The sequence below is a fragment of the Jaculus jaculus genome, chromosome 11 (assembly GCF_020740685.1).
Source record: "Jaculus jaculus isolate mJacJac1 chromosome 11, mJacJac1.mat.Y.cur, whole genome shotgun sequence".
Lineage (NCBI taxonomy): Eukaryota > Metazoa > Chordata > Mammalia > Rodentia > Dipodidae > Jaculus > Jaculus jaculus.
In genome coordinates this window covers 54,747,227-54,754,381 of record NC_059112.1, presented here as the reverse complement: position 1 = coordinate 54,754,381, position 7,155 = coordinate 54,747,227, and positions in this window count along the sequence as shown.

Here is a 7,155-nt window from a genome sequence, read left to right as displayed (position 1 = left end):
TTCAAGATTATGTTCATTTCCTGGCCAGATGTTATGTACCAATAACATTGAAAAGCAAACGCTTAGGATGACTATGTTGAAAACACAAAGTGTGTCCTTTACATTCTGGCAATCTTGGGGCTTTAAGCATATCTGCCTAGAAATCACTGGGAGTAAGTTATATAGGAGACCCAAATTATTTTGACTGGTCTCTGACCTGCAGTCTGTTCTGATGGGATAAGCACACTCCCCAAAAGCCATGGAAAAGAAGCACTCTGAAGTAAATCATTACTTCTCTGCAGTTTCTTTCTGGAAAAATTTGTGTGGCTCAGACATCCAACCCCATATGAAACTAAATCCTTGAGGTAAAACACAAAATATGATAGATTTTAGTTTGTTTGGTCCTTCCACAGAGCTCTCTGGTCTGTAGTCTGGTTAGCTGTCTCACCTGGGCCAGAAGAAGTGAGAAATAACCAGTTATGAGAAATTTTGCTGTAGGGTTGGGTAGCCTGTGGATGCAAGGATTTCTTCACAGCATGATTGTGGTTTCTGCTACCTCTGAAGATTTCCAGAATGCTTGCAGGGATTAAACACAGGAAATCCAATGATCCACATAAATTATATTTTCCTAATGGTAGTATTCCTCACAGCTCAAGGACACAAACCCTAGAATAATGCATGGAAATGGGACCCCTCATGATCTTTCTTTATGTCAATAACTCCACTATGTGAACCCGATGGAAGTATTTTTTTTTTTCACACCATCTCAGCCTGTGACATGTCAGCTTACGCAACTTGGGTGCTAAAAATGTTGTTACAAACTCATAGGATCATTCTTTGACTAGGCACTCCCATGACTTACAAAGCAGAGTAGATTTATCTCAAAGATTTGGAGTTGTACCAGTCTCATCATTCATGTTTTGCTTATAGAGAGATAATTGTAAAAGATATTGTGACACTCCAAGAATGGTGTGGATTGAGAAGCTGTGCATTCTACCTGCTAGCAGTGTGCAGCTTAGAATTCAGTTCATTTCAAAATCACTACTTTGCTGGTAGTACTATAAGCCATCGGAATATTTCTGAAGGCCAGTTAATAAAATGATTTAGAGACTGCAAGTATCATTTTTAAGCTAGTTAATCTACTATTATGAATCTATTCCATAAAATTATCATAAAGAAATATAGCTAGATACAATAGACAGATATGGAAGTGTCCATTGCACTATCATTCACATTTAATGAAAAATGGAGGAAAATAAAAAAGGAGTAAGTAGGAATGAGTAAATTATAGTATATGAAATAAAATACTATATAGTTATTAAAATTAGTTTTTAAGGAATATATAATTCCTAAAAAATATTTTCATTTTAAATGTGTTATGAAAATATTAGAATATAAATTCATGAATATAAAGATTGCAAATCTGTATCCTTGACCAAAACGCATATGTAGCAGACAGCTTCAGGTTCGCTGAGATGACCAGGCACAGTTATGGAGGAAGGGATATTTATTGAAGCTTACAGATCCAGGGGAAGTTCCATAAATGGCAGAAGAAGCTGGTCTGCCTTCACAGGACCAAGCAGAGAGAGAGAGAGAAGTACAAGACAAATGCTAAAAGCCACAGCACACTTCAGGAACTCCAGCTAGGCACACTTTGCGTATCTTTAGATTGAAATCTGAAACCCACCACCACACCTTAAGATCCACCCAGTGACATTGCCTCCATCCAGGTGGCTAAAGATGCAAACTACAAACAAATAAAAAAACTGAATATATTGGGGGCCATCTATTCAAACTACCACAGCATATATATGTGTCATATCAAGAAAATGACAACCAGGTGTGCTTCTAGAATTTATTTTTTATTACTGAATAGAAATGTTCTTTCTTCCTGAGATTTAAACACTGTGTCACATTACATCTCTTTATTTCATAGTGATATAAATGAGAGGTCAGCACATTTTCAGCTATGGGCAAAATTGAGCTGACCATCTGGGTTTGTAAATGAAATTTGATGAGGTACAGGCATGACAACAATACAATTTTGTAGTAGAACCCTTAAACCCTAAACTTATCAGTAGCCACCAAAAATGCTTGCTAATCCCTATTATAAGAACAAAACAATAATTCTCAATAGCAGTTACTTTGCTCCTACTTATCAGTGCCCAAATGTATTTCCAGTCCTAACAGAATGTTGATGGGGATGCTGACATCTAGTGGAGAGTTGTCAGTAACAGCCCTAAATATCCTATAATTCATAGGTCAGTTTTCACAACACAGTAATCTCCAGCCCAAAATGTCAGTAGTGCTGAGTCTAAGAATTTATGTTATGAAGCCAAAATTATATCATTCTAAAACTCATGTTTACCATAATTGAACAACCCAGGTCTTTTAAGATCTCTTCATACTCTGAATTCTTCATCTTTCTTGATGATGACTCAGCTCAGTCCATTGCATATTTATGCTTTTTAAATGATATTTTACTTGTATATGCTGCTACTATTTTTTTTACAAAGCTTTTCTTTCTGAACCAAGAAAATCAAGTCACCTAGGAGTAGGCAATAACCAGAAATAAAATGCTAGTACACAATGCATATACTTTATTATATATGTGTTGAAAACAAGGCACAGAACAGTTTTAAGACTTGAAGATCCTTGTGTTTTGAGTATCATTTTATTATGAAAAAAAAAACCCTGAAATATATAGTTTTGGGGAAAAAAGTGAGACTGAAACATGATCTGGCATATCATCACATTACTTTTGGAAAGACTCTGCTTTGTAGCTTACACTAAGAAAAATGTAGCCAACGCCTGTGAAACCTACCAACCTGAGTTCAATTCCCCAGTATCTGCATAAAGCCAGATGCTCAAAGTGGTGCATGCATCTGGAGTTCATTTGCAGTTAGAGGCCCTTGGTGCATCCATTCTTTCCCTGTCCATCTCTCTCTGTGCTTGCAAATAAACAAATAATTTTTTTTTGAAAATTTAGCTAAGGATGGAATGATTGGTTAATGCACAACTAGAACTATGTGTAATAAAGTTGGAAGAAAGTGGTTATAAGTGTTATTGTAGTCTATTTCTAAGAACAAAATCCTTACTTATTTTGGAAAATGACCACACAACTGTCTAAATTTTTGGTATGTGTGACATAAATATATTTTGGTTTGAGGCCTGGAACACAAAGATCTGAGGGCAGTCCATAACCACCAAACTCTTAGCTCTGAGTTTACATTAAAACTAGCATGATAAATACTTTTCTCAGGCTTGTAGAGATGGCTTAGTGGTTAAGCGCTTGCCTGTGAAGCCTAAGGACCCCGGTTCGAGGCTCGATTTCCCAGGACCCATGTTAGCCAGATGCACAGGGGGCACACACATCTGGAATTCGTCTGCAGTGGCTGGAGGCCCTGGCGTGCCCATTGTCTCTCTCTCTCTCTCTCTCTCTCTCTCTGCCTATTTCTCTGTCTGTCGCTCTCAACTAAGTAAATAAAAATAAACCAAAAAAACCTTTTCTCAGCAGTAAAATAGTGTATTGTAATAACAAATTTATTAGATGAAGTGAGAAGTAAATTAGTTAATGTATGTGCAAACTGTTAAGTTGATTCAAAAGTAAATGGTAAGTGCTATATTAAGTGCCTTATATTTCCACTCAGTGCTCAAAGTGATTCAGTGACGGTAGCTAGCATGACAGTGAACTTGTAGAGTTCACTAGGTTTCCAGAGTTCACACAAGTTCATAAAGGATAGATTGGTGCACCATCATTTTCTTCCAAAACAGCAGAAAAGCAGATAGGTTGATAGTTTCAGTATAGTTTCTATTGTGTGTCCAGCTGACAGTCCATGAGAGACTGCCTAAGGAATTTCTGGTATTTTCTTTTGTTTCACAGTTTAATCTTCTCCCCACACCCATGCTGCAATGTCACTGTCTGAGACAAAATGACAACTTGGACTTACATTGATGTCAATAAGTAAAGCAGTTCTTAAGCTCTTAAAGTCTGCCCCAAGTTGAAATTATTGCTATGTCTTACCCTCATTTCAAAGGCTTCTCCTAAGGTTCCTATTTTTAGGTTATATAAACAATCCTAAAAACCAACTTCTGCCAAATCACAAGTAATTGAGCAAATTATGTTTCCTAATAACTTGTCTCTTCTTGTGTCTCAGCAGTCAAAACCCTTTTCCTGATGTGCTATGGGGTCCCTAGCTTCCTACCTCTTATCTGGTGTCATTCTCATTGGCACAAATCACTTCAGGAAAATTCATGAATTAAAAAGGTTCCAGCAATTGGTGTGCTCTTTGATCCCCTGCTCTGTCTTCTCCATCAAGTTCAGGCTCTGTTAATCTACCTGCCTGTTGATCTTGACTACATTATGTCTGTACCTTTTATTCTGTTAAGAACTAAGATGATGACCACCTGCATTGCTGCTGTGTCTTTCCCCTGTTTGGACCCATCTGCCCATCACAGAGGGCAGAGTATGACTCCCCTATGCAGATTGTGTTGAGCAAGTGACAGACAAGGCATTTCTGTGGCTACTGCCTTTCCTCCAGCCCTTTTTTCCTAGTCCTGGAAAGGAAAAATACTAAATAGTTCCATCACCTTTGTTTTTGTCCCTGGGTGAAAGATCAAACAGGTGACAAGAGAGATCACAATCACTGCTGTCAGAAATTTCAAGGCAGGGGCCTCAGAGGGGTGACTTAAGTGGGTATTTGTGTGTGTGTGTCCAGTAAATATGTCCAAAGCCACACTAAAACAAAACATTTCCTTTCCTGAACATAAAATATACTAGACACCTGAAAGATACTTAAGCTTCTGTTGTTCTCCCTCAAAGTAAACCCACTCACATCTGGGATGTCCTTGTCTTGTCTTGAAATTTAGGGCAGATTTAGTTCTTTCCCAGCTTCACTGTGGTGGTTTCCTTCTGGGGCAGAATCCTCATCATCTTTCATATCCTCTTTAGACAATGCTGAGTGGAGCATGGTGTGGTGACACATGCTTTTAATCTCAGCACTTGGGAGTCAGAGGAAGGAGGATCACCTGGAGTTCAAGGCCAGCCTGGGACTACAGAGTGAGTTCTAGATCAGCCTAGGGCTAGAATGAGGCCCCCCCCTCCCCACAAAAGAAAATACGGTATAGACAATGATGAAGAGATTATTTTGTCCTTAGGATACTAACCTTTTGCAATAATAACCCTTGGTGGAAAATATTTTGACAAGTGAAAAAAAAAAAAGTTATCTCCTGGACTAGAAAGACAGTGATAGCAATTAGTATCTGAGTTGGAGCCTCAACAACAATATTGTGAGTTCACCAACAAAACTGGTGGTTTGGCTTATTAAAGGGCTAGGGATCGAGATCAATGATACTTTCCATGACTTCAATCCTCAGAACTGAAAAAAAAATTGATTAACTGATTAATTGATTAATTTCCATTTTTTAAAATAAACACACTAGTCTGAAAAAAAAAAAAAAAACTGGTGGTTTGAATGAAATGCCTTCACAGGCTATTTTGTGTCTAAATATTTAATCCCCAGCTGGTGGCACTGTTATGAAAAGTTGTGGAGCCTTTAGGAGGAGGCTGGCTCACTGGGGGATGAGCCTGGCCCCACTTGGCTGTTCTGTTTTCTCCTCTGATGAAGTGATGGTGTGATACTGGCTTCCTGTGTCTACCACACTTTCTCCTCCATGATGTATTCTACCCTCTGTAACTGTAAGGCAAAATAAACCCTTTTCTTCCTTAAGCTGCTTCTAATTAGATATTTTGACCTCGTAATTAGAAAGTAACTGATATCATGAACATGAAAGCAACCTTTTTATTGCCCTTTAAAGAAGAGAAAATATTTGCTCAGAAAAAGAAAAAAACTAAGTAAAAGTTATGGAGAAAGATGCAAACACCTTTCAGATGAGATTAGGAGCAAAACAATAAAATTCCTGGGGCTTTTTCTGGTTCCTGCTTATGATGGTTAATCTTGATTGTTACCTCTATTAGTTTAAGAATATCCTAGGAGATTAGTAAAACATACCTTTAGGTATGTCTACAAGGGTGTTTCCAAGGAAAGTTACCTAAGAAGGAAAGATCTTCTCTGAATGTGAATGATTAAGGCACTAATCCAAAGGGGCCCAAATCTAAAATGGCATAGGAAAGCAAGGGAGGAAAGCATAGATATTTATATTTTCTATTCTCTTTCCCCTCCTTCCATCCTTATTCCTTCCCTCTCTCTCTCTCTTTTTCCTCTACACCATGAGATTGGTAGCCTCTGTTGTGTCCCTGCTGCTGTGATATGCTTCAGCATGGGCCCAAACTCAATGGATCCAAGGACTATGCACTGAGACTCAAATGGATCCAAGGACTATGCACTGAGACCTCTGGAACCATGTGCTAAAATAAATCATTTCTCCCTTAAGTTTATGTCAAGAATTTAAAAAGTATTTTTATTTGTAAGGAAAGAAGAGAAGAGAGAAAATGAGAATGAGTATGTCAGGGCCTCTTGCTGCTGCAAATGAACTCCAAACTCATGTGTCACTTTGTGCATCTGGCTTTACATGAGATCTAGGGAACTAAATCTGAGCTGTTAGGCTTTGTAAGCAAGCTTCTTTAACACTGAGCAACCTCTCTAGCCCTGTATGTCAGGTATTTTGTTACAGTGATACACAACCCCTTCCCAGAATGAAGGATGGTCATCAAGGTAAAAAGTGCTGGGAACTTTATGCTCAGAAAGGGCAAAATTTCTAACTTAACTAAACCTACTTTGGTCAAAGCAGCAAACTTCTGAGTTGGCTTCTCTTCTTTGTCAAATGGGTAATAACATCATCCAAACTCTGACAGTGAGCATTGTCTGTGACTTCAAGAGGTTCTATTTCACTTTTTAATCACACTATTTGAGAGACCAAAATGAAATAACGTGTAAATAATTAAACAATGGCACTGTCACTGTAGGACAATCATTGTGAACAAAAAGAGGAGCCCAGGCTCGGCTCAGATAAGGAACTAGCTGACTAATGTGCTGACCTTTGCTTCTGTAACTCATGCTCGCTTGCTCTACAGGACATTCCAGAAATACTAACTATGGGGACCTCTGGCCTCTTGCAATAGATAGGTTCTGCAAGCAGTCTGCTGACCAGAGAAAAGCAACTAGAAATGTTCCTGCGCGTGCCTTCTTGGAACCAATCATTTTAAAAGATGCAATG